This window comes from Corvus brachyrhynchos, unplaced genomic scaffold, assembly GCF_000691975.1.
Source record: "Corvus brachyrhynchos isolate BGI_N302 unplaced genomic scaffold, ASM69197v1 scaffold83, whole genome shotgun sequence".
Classification (NCBI taxonomy): Eukaryota; Metazoa; Chordata; class Aves; order Passeriformes; family Corvidae; genus Corvus; species Corvus brachyrhynchos.
The window spans coordinates 4,032,377-4,049,744 of record NW_008238464.1 but is presented as its reverse complement, the minus strand read 5'-3'; the positions used below and the strand labels follow the sequence as shown (position 1 = coordinate 4,049,744).

The 17,368-nt window shown below is 38.8% G+C and overlaps 1 long non-coding RNA gene across 3 annotated transcripts in view; it reads right to left on the bottom strand.

The window, feature by feature from the left end:
• Positions 1–353: 353 nt before the first annotated feature.
• The window catches only part of LOC108447357, a 174,469-nt gene continuing 157,454 nt past the window's right edge, over positions 354–17,368 (bottom strand). For all 3 annotated transcript variants that reach the window (XR_001862890.1, XR_001862892.1, XR_001862891.1), the window contains 2 exons: positions 14,441–14,549; positions 354–6,549 (listed from right to left, as the gene is read on the bottom strand). This is a non-coding gene — a long non-coding RNA (uncharacterized LOC108447357). The remainder of the gene's footprint in view (positions 6,550–14,440; positions 14,550–17,368) is intronic.

The window sequence follows — 17,368 nt, the reverse complement described above, 5'->3', positions numbered from 1 at the left end:
CATCCCTCTCCTTACACTTCAACATTCCTTCACACCCTGCCTCCCTGAAGACACCACCCTCAGTTAAAACTCCCACTATTTAGTGCACAGGCAAAAGCACCTGGAGGGAGAAGCAGCTTTCTGTATATTTGGAAATATAAAGAATCCTGAACATATTCCACACATATATACACGTGTGAGAGCCAGCTGTGCTGAATAGGATTAGCTCTGTTCAAGAAGATGGAGTAATGCTGCTCCATGGCAGCTGAGAATCTGTCCCAGTATGTAAATGTAAATATCTATTTTTATGAACCCTCCTACAGTTTGGTTTAAAAAAACCCTTTCTTTTTAGACACTGGAAACATACAAGCCAGTCAGAAGTGTCCCACTTTCTATATTTTCTCTAATGCCTACCTGTGACTTCCTTTGAAAGCTTTCAAAATCTAATGAATTCAAAAGACAAAGTGAATTAAAACTGAAGAAGCTTTGCCTTCAGTACACTGGGCCTACAGGAACAGAAAAAAACGAGGAGAGAAAACGAAAGGGTACAAAGCCATGTAAATCCAGATAATTTAAAATGTTTGATTGTAAGCGGGCTCACCAAACCCAGCAAAATTTCCACTGTCCTATTACTTGTAATCTTCTGCCCTTTCAGCTAGCTGCGGCAAGTTAATGTAAAGAACAAACACTTACGGTCTATGCATCAGAGTACTTTTTTCCATGAATCACTTTTTAAATTGTTTTGGGTTTACATTTAATTGCTTCCTTTGCATGCTATGTGTACACATGCACTCCTCCAGCCCCCCATATTTCATACATAACTGTCATGTAAGCTGGAGTCTTTGAATATGGAGTATTCAAACCTCAGAGCACAAACCTCAGGAGTTTCAACTCAGGAATTGGTTTGTCCTCTTTTAAGATGGGAACCACATGTGTGACTTGAATCCAGATCTTGGGTGGATTCTGGGTACACTAATTTGAATGCATTAGGATTTGGAATTCAGACTCATTTATTTGTTATGACACTAGTCCTGATACCTACTACTGGGTGTTCACCTTTACTTGCCTCAATAGAAAGAGAAATGCTTCCATATTCACTTCTTCCAGACTGATTTATAGTTCATTCCAGCATCAAATCATCATCAAGTATTATTCTCAGTTTTGTTTCTTAATATTCTTTGTGACAATTGCTTAAAAGTGACCCCTGTAAAACCTTTAGAATATTTGGATCATTTGGTCACCTTTTCCCTGTCAGTCCACTCTTCCTCTGAAGGCTTCTCCACTGGTTTTTCAAAGTAACCCAGTGCACTTTCCCCCTTTGTAACAGCCTTAGTGGTTTGGGAGACTGAAGATCATCTTCATGGGGTCTTCTTATCCAGCAAACTCTCTCTTGAGCTGTTATTCAGAGCTGGTTTTTTGGGTTCCCTAAAACTGTGGCAAACTTCAAAGCTCTTCTATTCCCAGGATTTTCCTCATCTCCTTTGGAAGACAGGCAGCATAATAGGGCTTCCCAGCCTTCTTGTGCTGATGCATTTTTCAAGGGAAGAAGGCATCCTCTTGTCAGTATCTTGGCTTTTTCTCACTTTATTTCCCCTCAGAACTCCCAGATGAACACCATCCGGTTGTGGTGATTTACTGCACTTGAGTTTCTCAAGTTACTCTACAACTTCCTCCTTAGAGACTTCAATCTGTATAAAGGCCACACTCTGATTTTCTTTGCAAAGTGCCTTTGGCACAGGAATTTCTACACTACTCTCAGCAGCAGACACGATGCAAGAGATTAATTTAACTCCTCTGCTAGCTTGTTGCACTCTTCTCCTGACCCATTGTGTATGGATTTGTGGGGATCGCTGTAATGCTTTTGTGCAAAGTCCAGCCTAGGTTTAATACTCATCAACGGGTGAGGCTTGTCTCTCAACTGGTACTCTTTTTCTGTTTCACTGAAGAATATTTCTGTATGTTACTACAGCCACTCTCAGCACATCTTATTTGACTGGTTTATTGAGCCCAATGTCATTCATCTGCACTACATCTGTCACAGGTGGGTTAAATTCTCACTGATGCAAACTGGCACTGTCCCTAGGCAGAGGGTCAGGTGAGGAGCTGGTCCTGCAGGATACCCTTCCCTAGTGCTGTGGCAATCCACCCTCTGACATGCCACAGCAAAGGGGTAGGATGAGTGCTCAGCATCACAACGCAAGGGGACCAGGGTTTGTATCCTAGCCCGTGGTCTAGTCTTCAGACAAGTGAAAGCCCTTTGGTCTTTTGCCTTTGATAAAGGGAAGTTGGAGGGCTGGAGCAATCCTTTCTCTTTTCTGCTCTTTCTTTTATATATTTTTATTTCTGTTTCTTCCCACTCCCTTTCTGTTTTGAGAAAGGCGAAAACTGCCGTATGGCAAATCCAGTCTTTAATTATTTTGAAGGACTGAACTAGAACATCAGAAATGGGGCAACTACTCTCCATGTCCTGTTTTGTTCTCTGGCCAGTGTAGATTGGCCTTCAATCCACATATTTCAAAAGAAGGTCAGTTTTATGAAAACACATGCTCACAAACACTACTAAGCTTTGTGACAAAACTTATTTCAATGAACTTTGATGACCATTACTTGGTCTGTTTGTAGAGTCAAACCCAAGAAATTAGCTTAATTTGTACTGCATTCACTAACGATACATACGTCTGATTTGAGACACAGACAAACATCCCTTTGATATGGTATGGATATGAGATTGATGCTCACTATAATTGCCTAAGGCCCAGATATGGAAACTATATCTGAAATCAGTTCCATGACTTCATCCGTCAAAGAGAAAAGCACTTATGCTGTTGAGTTTGTCCTTGCTTTCTGAAAGGAAAGGCTGTAGAAAGCCTATTGTGAGTATCCTTATTTCACTAACTTTCTTATTTCAAATGAAGAATTAAAATCTGACACCAAACAGCTCTATTAATCATAGGCTTTTGTGAATAGATAAATGAGCCTGAGCTTCCTAGAACTTCCTAAATTGAAGTAAAATATATCTCAAGATTCATAACCCCAGAGCTGTCATTTGAAGTCCAGACTATGAAATCTATGTCAAGATACAAACAAGCATGTTCATCCCTAGCACATCTGTTTATAATAAATGAAAATACCTTATAAATTAAATGGGATTTTCATTTTCTAATATTTGGGAATTCATGTCAGAGCAGGATTCTTTATAATTTGCTGTGATTGTCTTAGAATTAGCTATCTAGTTTCAGGTAACTTTTCTTTCCCTGTCATGGGTGGCACCTCCAGATCTCTGTTCAACCATTTCATATGGCCATTTTAGGATGGTACCTCACATGGCCATATTAAAATCAGTGTCTGTTACTGGTGGGGTCTCTCTTTCTCTCTCAACTACAGAGGGAGTTTAGGCAATTACCTTAGACCAAACCACTAAGGTGATATCATCTCCTTGTTAATGTCTTGGCTTATTAACATTTTTAATTTAAGGTAAGTAATTCTAATTTGAGGTATGCTTTGGTTTTACTGCAGTCCACAATAATGAAATGTCTCCCAAACACCCCTTTTCTAATCTGCTTTTACTGAATTTTTCTGCCAGTTTTTCTGCTTTATGTAAAGAGAAAGGCTACTTTCTTGGTCTCATTTTCATAATCTACAGGTATTCTTATTTTAACTTGCAAAATTTTGACTGAATGTAGTGATATACTAGAATCCCACTTAGCACATGAGAAAAATGATCTTGTAGTGCTGTACAAAGTTAAGATACAGAGAATAAATTGTAGGGAGGCAATTCTTAAGATGTTACAATTTTGTACAATGGCAATATTGACAAAATATATCAGAATACATATTTTAATTGCTTCGAAAGCATCATTTCAGTGGCCGGAACAAATATAATGTGTCGATATTTATAAAATATGGTTAGCAATAACTAAGTGAAGTAATTGAAATCATACTATACAGCACATAAAGCAATTTCTATTTCTCCATTTTTGCACTCTGCCTTCTCACAAAACAAGCAGGTTACACAATGCCCTAAAAAATAAGGTTCTAGGAGATCAGAAATCTTTCAGAGGCCATTAGGAAGAGGCACCCAAAGGTATACAAAACAACAATAAAGAATAGTCCTATAGAGACCTATAGCTCTTCCTAATAAAGAAGCAATGCAAGACTTGGCCCTTTATTTTAATAATGCTTCCAGAATTTGAAAAGTCTGTTGCATGGCCCTGCTGGTGACAGAAGAGTACCAACTAATGCTGTTGGAAAGGTACAAAAAGCAGCAAACCTTTGTTTTGGCTTTTGGGTTACTTTGGATTCTGCTTATGGTGTGGAACATGTGTGCTGTTAGGGCACGTGCTGGTCCCTTCTCAAAACCTCTGCATCAGCAATCAATTTTTCTCATTAAAACTTGTATGCTATTCTTTATTCTCTCCCTCTCTAAGATACTGAAATTGTTGCTCATGGCTCAAGTTCTGGTTCACCTGCCAGTGGTCTGATCACACTCACCATTGCATCACCCCACCCCCTTACTACATCTTACCCAGGAATGTGCAACACCTTCCTCTCCTCTTCATGGGATTTTTGCCAGGACTTTACAAAGTCTTGCCTATCCACAGGACAAGGCAGAGAGCGCCTGGAAGTGCTGCCTCCTGTGTCAGTCAGGCTTCTACAAATCCTTCATGCCTCCATATGGCTTACTGTGGGGAACTATGAGGAAGCTACACAGAATATTTTTCAAAGAGTGATTTCTTTGCATTGTCTTCCTCACACATCTCTGCATAGTCCCATGCAGTAGTCTGCACTTTTGTTTGGGATGATAGGAAGTATCCATAGACAAATAACAAATAGCTGCTCTCATCATCTTCATTGATGTCAAAGAGTGTTGTGTAGGTGAACCCGGAGAGAAAGCCTATTGTAAAGTGTGAATTGAGTAAAGACTATGTTGAAACATCCCACACAATTGAGCACATTTGCAGGGATGATTACTTCTTCACAGTACTCAGTATATTGTTCACTTCTCTCAGTAGGACCCACTTTCTGAGGAAATACTACCAAGTGGAGGAAATCTTCTGTGCCATAAGCATGACTGTTGATCCAAAATGAGTGATAAGTAAACATCTTTCAGTTGGTGTTGAAAACAGAGATGAGCAAGAAATGAACTTTAAACACAAAAGAATTGGTTGTCTTATCTCTGCAGAATTTTCATCAGCACTGAAAAATTTTGCCAAATCTAAGAAGATGTCAAGACCTTGGCATAAATCTGTTACTCGCTCATGTATTTGAGTCTAGTCAACAGTTTCTCATTTGGTTACAAAGCAGTTTTTAATTTATCTATTACTTCTGGACTCTTTAATATTTCAGGAAAGTTCTGACACAAGTTTGGATGCGGAAACGGTATCTTAATGATAGACGTACATAACTCTCTGAAGAGTTATGATGCAACCTTGGCTTGCAAGAGTCTGTTCTAGGAGGAATTTTGATTAGTCTTCAGATGTGAATGTCACAGTTTAGGGCCATTTATAAAATTTGTGAGTCTTGCAACTGGCTCTGAACATTAGTGTACTTGAGGGGACCCATGACACTCTGTGTGATCTCAAAGTGGCGTCTTGGAAAAGCAGGTTTTGTTCTTCTTTTTCTCCCTATAGATCCTTAAAAATATGCAAATCTGTGTGATCTGCTTCTCATACAAAGAGTTGCAAATTCAGCTACGGATCAAAGATTAGAGCATATGCCTATTATTGCAGCTGCCAGTTAACTGATCCAAATGTTTAACTCTTTAAAGAAATAGAGGGTCAGCAGCTTTCTGAATAATTGTTTCCAGACAGTCTTCTGTTAGTTGGATTTCTATATCACATTCAACTTCAATTGCTGCTGTAATTTATCTCCATTCCACAGACTTTAACTTTACTAAATTCACATGTTAGTGTTTGAGCCACTTACACTTAGACAAATCCAGAGCATGCTCCATGCTCATTGATTGTTTTTTATGGTGCTTCACAAATTAAATGAGAAAAACTGGTGCCATCCCAACACCTGCCTCTGGTCTCTTGTCATGCTAGGAAGTGGCAGAGACAAAGAAACTAGGCCATAAATGACTCAAAAATGACTCAAAAATAAACCAAGTCAGGGTGCGTACTAACCTTTCTGAAAGCTTATCTTCACTTTAGTGTCAACAGTCAGAATGGAAGGTGCTTTGCTGACAGCCACAGTTGCCAGTGTAGTGCCACATTGTGAGAGAACACTTCTTCACTAGGCTGCACTTCCTTGTCTTTCAGTCTTGTCTTGCCCTCATGAAGAAAAGATCTTCAGAGGTTCTCCGATCATGTCCTCTGTCCCGCTCTGGTGGGCACCACTTCAGTTGTCAAGCCCCACGGACATGGGACTTTGTGTTGGGGTCAGAGTTACCATCCACATTTCAGTGCTTCCCGACAGAGAGTCACCAACCACTGTCTGCTGCAGGATCTCATGCTGTGTCAGTCTCCTTCACCACCTTCCTTCTGTTTTGGTGCAGTTGCAAACCAAGCAGTTGTTATCTAAAGTGATGCAAAAAATGGTGTAGGCGTTTTACCTTTAGCCGATGGTAAACTGAAAAATAAAACATATTACAACTCGGTTATTCCAGTTTTGGTCTTGACACTTCAGTGCCAGCAGGCCCTACTTCATCAAGTAACCAAGTCTCAAGTTAAATGCTTTCCTCAACGGATACTTGATTTTGAGAAAGAGAGCAAATGCACTAGTCTAAACTAAAAAGGACTGAGGAGAAAAAGGGTTAAGGACAGGGTCCAGATCCTTAGCGTCTCCTCAGGAGGAATGATAAACACCTCTCTTTGGCCAGGTCCAATTTCCTACACCTTTCTGAGGAGCAGTAATGGAGACTGCTATTTATTACGTGTTGGGATGAACGTAGGGAATGTTTTCCACCATTTAAAAAAATAAAATCCAGAATTTATGGGAGTTTGAAAAGCAATTTCTTTTTAAGGTGAAAATTCCTAATTTGCCACATAAAAGTACAGGAATTAAGTGCTAAATCCTTCTTTGCCAGTGAGACCTGTGAAAGGAGGTACGAAAAAAGAGTTACTGTTAGGTTTCTATTCATGTCTTCTGAAAGCCAATGTATGCAAAAGTGCACTGAAACAGCCCTGATTTTTTTTTCAAAGCCTTCCTGCCGTTTCTGACTGACTTTTAAAAAATGAACCCTTGTCCAGTTTTATTTGTGTGGTGGGTTCTGATTTTGTTCTGCCTGTACTGTATCACTTTTCTCTCCTCACCATTAATCTTCCATGAATGTTCCCTGGGGCACAGTTCTCCCTTTTCTGCATGGAGAGTTTCTATTGAAATTAATGGACTTTCTTCTCTTGGGTGGAAGGAAGAATATACCTTTATATCAGCCCTGTTGCAAAAGAATATTATTCATTGAAAAGAAGCGTTAGTCTCACTCCTGAAAGCCCAAGGTCTAGTCAGGCAGATTATAGCGGGAGATCCCAACAGGAGGTCTGGTACAGAAGCGAGAACTACTTGTCCAACATGAAAACAAAAGCCGGAACATACGACTTTTTAAATGTTGGAACAAAACCCCATGGAAAGTCAGTGGGTATACTATGTGATGAAATGTACTGTCCCAAACCTAATTCTAGGGCAGATCCATCCAGTGGAATATGGTGCAGAGAAAATATCCATAAGTGACCTGTAGAACCAGGCATGTTCACAAGAACTGCATGGCGCCAAAGACTAATTTGATCTGCAAAGAGGCACTGCAGATTGGCCAGAGGGTATACCCATAAGGGTATATTGTACTGTGCAGATGCATCACCTCATATGGAACTTGGAACTTGGGCATCTTTGACACAGTTATGCATTGCACAATGTAGACATGCTAGTAAGCATGCCTACATGCCCTTAGAGGCTTAAATGGAAAAATCTTATGTTCCTTCACAGAGAACCCTTTGCTGAGTTAAAGAGGGTGTTGACAACCTTCAATCGAAACTGCATAAATTCTCATAGGAAGGATAGTAGCTGCAATGTGAGGTCTTGAGGCAGGCGGATGACCTTATAAAATATACTACAGTATCTAAGTTTAGTAAAACAAACACACTATATTTAAGTAGGCTATGGAAATGTAAATATGCTTCAGGACTGGTCCCAAGGACTTTATGTTACAGTAATGTTGCTGTCACATTTTGGATAGATCATTACTGTAGATACTATAATCTAAGGCTAGGAGATAGAATTTAATATGCATGGTGAAATTTAAACAGAGGATCAAAAGCCCTCTTTCCTCAACAGTATTTTTAAGAATGAACCTCACCTCCACCTTGTAATCCAAAGTAAAAACAAACTTATCTAAAGAGACATTACATGGATGGGCTAGGCCACTCCAATATTTTTAATCATTTGGGATATTTTGCAGGTCAGTCCTTCTAGCAAGGATGAGTCCTTCCGTGGTGCCTGTTTGCTTCCCATGATTCTTTGTACCATGCAGTGCTAGAAAGGATAGCACAGGTTTGACAACCACAGTGGCAGACAAAATAAGGATTTCTTGTGTGTTTACAGTTTGTGAAACCTTGATTGTTGTATAATTAACATGCCAGTTACGCTTGGATTTTCAGGTTTAGCAACTGATCTGTTTTTAATGTTTACATTTGGTTCGAGCATCTCTGACAAAGCTCTTGCTATTCATTTGTGTGTATTTGTATTTTGGTTGAAGGTTATATACATATCTATCAAGATGATTGCTTTAGACTGTGCTCTGTCTGCTCCTTCCACCAAACCTGGATTGCTTGCTTTAAGATTAGTCTTGTCAAATTTACTTAAAGTGACCAGACAAATACATACAACCAATTTTGTTATAGGCAAAATTAACTAATGCTCTTTTTCATGGTGAGGTGGTATAATGATTTTATATAGCAGTCAAACTATTTAAATACTAATGCTGTCTTCATGCTGTAATCACCATTCTAGTCAGATGTCATTTTTAGTAGCCTATAGGGAATTCCATCCCTTAATTATTCTTCAATACACAAACCAAGCATTCTTTAATTGGTGTAAATTGAACAGTGTTCCAATGCAAACAAGAAGAGGACAAACTAATCAATGATTCTGTGCATGTCTATTGGAAAGCTATTGCCATTAGATCAAGTAACGAATCCTCAACTCCATTAGCTTTAGAGGAACGATGGGGGAAAAATGCTGCTAATGCCGCTTCTGGTTATCAATCAGTAGTGAAAAGTGTGTAGCAAATCCTAAGCAGAACTCCAGCTTTTCTTGAAAATGCTCGTGGAAATTTAAAATATGAAGATGTTCTGACTTCAGAGTCCAGAGTCATATGTCTTTGATGGGGATTTGTCTGGAAACAATGTGTTTTTATTCTCTGCTGCCTCTAGCAATGTGGCCTGTTTTTTATTTCTATTGTTCAAATAAATGATTCTTGAATGATAACATAACTTTTTTTAACTTGTCAGGAAATTTTGGGTGAATTTTCTATCTCTCTCACACTGTGCTCCATACATTCATATGTATTCACTACTGCAGCACGACATAAATTGGTTGGCTCTCCCATCTCTTTTTTTAATACAATCTGAAATAAAGGTGCTGTATTTAAGAAACAGATGAAAAATCCTTCTCATAAATGTGTCATACTCACTTTTCATTCTTGTCTCTTTTTATCAGTTCTCTAAAACTGATTATTTATCTCTGGAGAGGGAGGAAAAAAAAAAGTAAAAGGCCCATTACAAACCCCTGGCCCAGATCTGCCAGTCTTAGAGTTTTAGTTAGTGTGGAAAGTGAAACTCCTCTCGAAAGAGATATACTGGCTATGGTTGTTCACTTTTTAATCTATTTGTTTTTGATATAATATGCTATTTACTGTTTAAGGACCTTTCATGTTGGTTTAAATTGAAGTTTTTAAAACGAGTCTAGCATAAAAAGCTCTAAGTGACATAGGCTGAGCAGAGAAATACAGCATCTTCTACAGACAGCCTTTGTTCACCACATTACAGTTAAAAGAAGTGTAGAGCAGGCTTGGTAGATAACCTGCCTTCTTAAAACAAGAGGGCTTCTAATTTCCACACATCCTAATCACAGTCACATTACTTCGCTCTCTGTACCAGACCCCTCAGGGCTGGCTCTAGGTTTTGCTGTGAAGTCACATGTGTGGGGCCTGAGGCGTTTTTCCACTTTACTTTTTTCTTTTTTAATCCTTTTGCCGGTTGGGACTCTCTAACTGGCTCTGTTGTCATGGGTGGCTGACTAGGGTGGTAAGGAAGAGAGCAGCACACGTAATCACTCTCAAGGTTTCATACTTCTTTTTTTCTTATGAGAGTGAATGAAGATGCTGCAATATGTGTTTTCTGAGGAAAAGGAAGCTGCTCCCCCCACATCCTTTCCCAGACCAGTGTGTGATTTCCAGGTAATGAATCCCGCTCTGTTTCCCTGCTTTTTCCTTTGCTGGTTGGCTCTTGTGTATGGTTGTACTATTCCTCAAAAAATTAAAGTGTGCCATCTGGCTTAAGGTATCTTTCTTCTTTCTGTTACTCTTCAACATCTTCTGTGGTAGCTGTTACAGGATGTTGATGCCAGCAAGTGGTTATGACACTTGAAGTGGGGATTTTGGAGTGCTGAAGAGGCTTTTCAAGAGTAATAAACTCCTCACTCTGCTGAGAGCATGTTCTGAAAGGCAGTGGGTCCTTTGGAGTCTGTATCTGCTTCCTTGGTTTGAAGATTTGGCCCCTGAAACAAAGGGATGCCAAATGTCCGGGGCCCAAGCAGATGGGAGACACTCAAAGACAGATTGAGGGGCAGCTGCAGGGTGCAGAGGGGACACATGCTTTGAGATGACACCAGGGAGTCTAGAGTACGACTCTACTTTGTTTTAAAAAATAAAGGCCTTTTACAGTGCCGTACTATGTATCCTATATTACAAAGGGAAAACTTTATCTAAGCAGAATGTTAGATAAGATGTTTCTTTAAAAATTTCAAGTTAAACTTTGCATTTTTTGGTAAATCTTGTGAGTTTCACTTATTTAAAAAAGACAGTTGTACCACTATTTTCATATACATGAACAAGCCTTACTGGAGTTGAAATACAAAAGAAAAGAATCAGGCCAACTTCAAAACTATGCTTGGAATCCAAATGACACCACTGGGAGGATTTAGCATAGTAAGTTTACCTGAAGATGGAAACTGTGTTTGCAGTTGTATGCCAAATGTGGTTTAGGCTATAGACTTTCTTATAGGCTAAGATTTGTCATCTGATATTCATGCAAAACAGAGGAAGACATTTTTATTTTGGTTTATTTTTCAAAAAAAAGCCAGCCCCAGATTGTTGGGAAAGCGTCAGTAGAATAATTTCTTAATCACCTTTATGTTCTTAGGCATATCTGGTCTTCAAAGTCCATATTAAAACTCCCCACTGATTTCCTTGGGATTATGCCCCTCAGAATGGATGACAGGAGAAACAAATACTCATTGGGCCTCAGCCATTGCCTGGCAATCCCAAGGGAAATGCCCCTCTGATCCCCACAAGGCAATCCTCAGACACCATTTTACAGGATAGGGAAAATCCCTTCTTTCTCGAGGATAACAGAAAGAGAGAAAGGCAGACCGTGCGAGGTGGGATGTGCGGCTCCCTGTTTGAGACAAAGAGAAAACACTAGCACACGAGCAGCCGACGGAAGGGAAGCCAGCAGAAGGCTTTTGTGAAAGGTTAGGATATTTAGTATGATGCTTCAATGTAAACAGATATAAATGTGTTAATAAAATAATGTGAAATATCCTAATTTTAGAGTGTGACAATATTTCAAAATTCTTTTTACCTTGTTACATACTTTAACACTTATGCGGGTGACTCCAGAGGTCATTCTGATTTGAAAGATTTATGTTTTAAATAACATGAGACATTTGTTTGCTTTTTTAAACTTTAAGAGTGAAGTGAATGTTATATAGGTGTGACTCTTAGGGATTGTGCTATGCAGGGACAGGAGCTGGACTCAGTGATCATTGTGGGTCTCTTCCAACTCAGCATATTCTGTGACTCTGTGGTTCTATGATATTTTTTTCGTCAAATATACAGATACTACCTGAAAGAAATAATATTCTCACTCATACTTGTATTATACAAGTTGTATACTGTGCATTTTTGCCAAATTGCTATTATATCAAATTGTTATTAATATTGGAACAGAGCTTGAGATTCCCTTGCCTTGTACTTCTCTGTTTGGTCACAGTTGTAGTGACTCTGCTTCTAAAAGCTGTTGAATATACTTGAAATATAATGATAAATTTATGTCATACTGACTTGCTTTATTTCACAGTATTTAAGCCAGTTTATTCATCACTGAAAGCTTTTTTGTTTTGTTTTGTTTTGTTTTGTTATTTTATTGAGCTCACCTTTGGTCATGCAAACCATTCTATCTGTCCTGCTTCAGCAAATAAGTCCTATTTGCAATTGCTCTCACTCATAATGGCAGCTGTGCTGGGAATTCATAGTATGTTTCTTGCCCTAGATTAATTTAAAAGTTTATTTTATACTATCACAAAAGCAAAATTTCCATCAACTTCTTAAAATCACTTAAAAATATCAGTGTAATAACTGCTAAGGAATTGCTTTCAGCTAAAAACTATATTCACATTACTTCGGAAAGTAGTTTGTGCAGCCTGTTCTCAGAGGTCTTCAGTGCAGGGGACTCCAGACTCTCCATAAACAATCATTTTCACAGCTTCTATGTCTTCACTGTGAGAAAATTTTTGCCAACGTTTGACCTGACTCTCCTTTGTTTCAATGTAATACTGTCACTTTCTGTCATCTGGCTGTAGTCTTGAAATACAAACTCTTCCCTGCCTCTTCCCAGAAGGCTTTTAACATTTGAAGCCTTTGGTTTTTATGTCCACTCATTTTCTTTTCCAGATGAAATCACCCCCATTCAGATTTCCTTGCAGGTGACATTTCCCAAATTTCTGATCATTCCCATTCCTCTCCTTTGGACACTTTTGAAGGCAGCTGTATCTTTTTTGAAAAGTGGTTCTTCAATGGGGGTCCCTGCCAGTGTACAGCTGAGCAGCATGATCACTGCCTTATCTTACAAGAAATCTTCTGTCTGCTCAGCTCCCAACAGCTCAGCCCTCTCCTACCCCAATATAATTCTGATTTTCTTTCCCACAGCTCTGGGGGGAGAGAGAGAGAGAGAGAGAGATTCTCCCTCATTCAAAATCAAGCTTCAGTCTTGTGTTGCCTGCTCCTACCTAGTGGAACCTTCAAAGTCCTTCAGGAGCTGCTTAAGAGAGAAAGAGGGTCCTGTATGTTATCCTTCAGAGGAGAATGGAAACCAAGCTTTTTTTGTGTACATGTGACACATTTGACCTCATGAAATTCTCCTCTTTCTCTCCCTGTTTTCCTTCCAAAATGATAATCCTCTAAAAATGCGATGTTTAGTTTTATTTTTTTTCTGTTTTTTCTCATGAAATTATTTGCATTACTAATTTAAGTGAATGTGATGTAAAATACCATTTTTAACCAAAAAAACCCCAGAAAAACCAAAACTTGACTTTTTAAAACCATTATTTCTTCTAAAGTGGCTTGCATTGTTAAGCATTAAAAAGAAGTTGGTTTTTTTCATCTTCAGGTCAGTAAAAATTTTGTAAAAAACCCTCATCTAATTTTTGCATGATTGTTCTTCTTGACTTGAAACAATTGAGCAAAATAACTCATAGGAAATTCTAATATAATTCTGCCACCCATGTAAATTCATTCAGATTTTACATCAGGATAGTTGGTTGGTTTTGTTTATAGCTGCATATTTTTGAATATTTTCTAAAAAATTGCATGATTTTAATCACAGCAAATGTAGACTTAGGTGCCTCACTCCCTTAAAGTCAACAGAAAACTCCCTTGAGCTTCTCTTGGGAAGGGTTGAGCCTTTAATCTGTGTTTGTTTAATAATAAAGTCCCTGAGATAGGCTGGTAGATAGGTTTCTTTGAGCCACACTTGTAGCAATATTAAGTATGGGCTTTTTTCTGATATACCCTGCTTTCTTAGACTGCTTAAGCAGGTACTACTGACTTTTCCACAACGATCTCCTCCTGACGTTCTGGTTTTTCTTTCTGTTCCTATTTCATGAAGGTAGATAAATATTTTGCAGCAGAAATGTGAATATATATATATATTTTTTTTAAATGAGTGGTTCATCATTTCTCTTCTGTTTTCTTACTCCATTAGATTCCATCCCACATGATCATTTATAAACAAACATTTACTGTCAATATTTGCTGAAAAAGTCCAAGTCAACCAAGTGAATAAAGCATTAGAAAACATAATTTTGTTTCTTCACTCAGCTAAATCCATTACGAGTTTAACACAAGTAGAAATTAAAGACAAAGGGAGTTTCTTAAAATATGAAGGCCTGTAGCACATTTGCATTTTGAAATTAATTGCTGACCTAATTATTTGTCAGTAGTAGGATAAGTTAATCAAATATAACTTACAGTAAAGCTTCTAAACACCCACAGGATTTTGTCCCCCGGAGTAAATTGTCATAGTGGTCCAGTTTGACAATCCATTCTCACTGTCATCTTGTGACCAAAGGAAGACTATCTGCGAAATGGTACCATATGGAGACACAAGAGAGAATGAAATACTTAGATCTCCTGTACAAAGGCATGATAAGCTAACAGTCACCAGAGGAAGTCAGGAATGACGAAGCTTTGAAAAAAGAAATATCCTGCCTTTCAAATCCATTTAGATTTATTTTTATACTCTTCTCCAATTTGGACTAAAATACTCTGATATTAAATATGCATATAAAATAGAAATCAAACGTACTGTGCAATGTTTCATTTCTAGCATATCTGTGGATCTGCATTTCATGCTTAGCATTAGTTTGATGGAAAGGCCGGTATTTATAGACAAGACTAGGACCTTTCCCTCTTCATCTTATGGAAACTGACTGTGTTATCCCCAAAAAATATGTCGCAACCAACCACTTCATGACCTGAGGCTAAGAATGCACAATTTTATTTCAAAACGCGCTTGGAAACAAAATCTGATGAAACGATCAGGTAATGTGACCAATGCATTATTTTCAAAAGGCATACCTAGGCGTTTGAGCTAGAAATACCTCATCAGTAGTAATATGAACTACTTCATCGCTTCTGTTATTACAGTACTGCCTCTCTCCTGTCATCTGCTGGCAATGGCAACCCACCGTAAAGGATGTTTTTCTGATCATTTTGCACTCATTAAATACAGCTGTCACAATAGCGGATGCGAGACTGCATACAAAACTTTTATGCCACGTCAAAATAAAGCAGAAACATTTTAAAAAGATCTGAAACCTTTGAAGCCTTTTCTTGAGAAATATTGAAATATTGCTTTTTGTTGTTGTTGTTTGCGACAATTGAAAATGTTCCACAGCTACATGCATTAAAACTCACTGCAGAACAAAACATCATCCATCAAAATTAAGGAAAAAGGACAAAAAAATGGAGAAAAAATGAAACCAAACCAAATCTCTCTGAAGCACAAAGTGTTTGGTTTCTGAGAGTCTGAAGTTCTGGTTCATCACCTGATTTCTTGGCCTGAACATTCATTGAGTTTCAAAATCTCTAGGGAGGTGACATTTACTTCTGGACTAGGGATGAAATCTGCCCCATAAAGCTTCCAGCTGAGTGAAAACATCTTCCCCAAGTTCCCCATTCTGAGAAACAGCTCCCTTTCAGGCTAAGCAGCAGTAAATTCTGTGGTTGTTTGACATTATTGCCGTAAAAAAAATACTTAAAAGGTCATAGTGAATGACCCCAAAGCCATTTGGTGACTGGTGTGAACAGAGAATCCCTTATGAGTAGCATGAGTTAATATTCTTGTTTGTATGCAAGTGTGTTCTGAAATACTGTAGCATCCAAGGTGACCTATTGAAGACTTTGGTCACCCTGTAAGAGCTGCAAGAAAGTAGTAATTTGCACCTGTCTTGCACCTCCCAATTTCAGAATTGCATGATCATAAAAGAAAAAAAGTTGTTAACTTTGAAGCATCTCCTTGAGTTGATGGCTACTGAGAAGCAGGTCACTTGAGAAAATACAGATTTTCAAAGATATAGAATTTTCAAATGACACCCAATTGTGGGTAAAATAGCTACTCACATGAGCAAAGACAAGATATTGAGAATGTCTGATCTTAAAATTTAATCAAGAGACTTCTTCAAAGACTGGATGATACAGGTATAAATCAATGACTTTTATTACTTGCAGTTACTCATTTAACAAAAATGTCATGAGATCCATTTCTTTGTAGTAAGTCTGCTCTTTGCTGTAAATCTTCTGCCTTCCTGAATGTACGGACTTGGGCCAGTTATGTGATTTACTTGTTGTGGGCTTTCCATTCCCTTCTAAATTTTTAAATTGAAATTTTTGCCTGTGCAAACAATGATGAGAAAAAATGTGCAAGTGCATGTGCATGTATACATGTATATGTCTAAATGCACCTTTAACACACATCTGAAAAGCGCTTCATGCTCACAGTCCTGTCAGCAGTAGGGTGCATGGAAAGGAGGCCCCTGAAAGCCGTGGCTGGGCTGGAACAGCCCCAAGCTCTCTCATTACCCCTGCAAAGCGCAAGCACATGACGGCCAAAGGGAGGCAACTTCCAGCATTCGTGTGGTTGGCACCCATGCAATGCAAGTTGCTTTCATTATGAGCTAAGTGTGTCTCCATGAGATATGGTGACACTTAGAACTGTTGTGGGGAGATACTCTCAGCTCCCTCTCTCTCTCTCTCTCTCCCCCCTCCTCTCCCTCTCTCTCTGACTTGCTTCTTCCTGATGCAACTATTTCCTTCTCCTTTTACTTCTCTTCCTGTATACCTCACGTATTGTCCTTTACCTTTGTTGATGGCATCTTTCCTGAGATGAAAGAAAGAAAACTGTGTCCCTGGCTTTGGGAAAAGGAGAAAGCACAAATCTTACTGCAAGATCATATTCTCCTAGCAAAGCAGTTTTTGTTAGAACATCATGAAGGCATGACAGAATTTGTGAGTGAGAATACCAACACTGGGAAGAGCATTGTTGAGCTCGTTTGCCATTACTGCCTACCATAAACATTCCTGGCTCATCCAGTCCCATTCCCCAGATGAAGAGGGAAAGGTCCTTCAATTCATCTGATGTCCCAGACAGAGTCAGCTTCCCAGATTGCAGAAAACTTTTTCAGACAGCACTAGACTCCATAAATCTGAATCTCAGGGCACTAATCCCAGCTATGGCTGTAGGGTCAAGTCAGTTTGGGACTTGAGTAAATGGGGATAAATCACAGTGGAGTGACCAGTGGAAGGAAATACAGTTAGAAGAAATCTCAACCTGTAGGTTCTGAATGAGTATGAGCAGAAATTAAGGCAAAGATGGAGAATTTGGCATGGAGTGTAGGG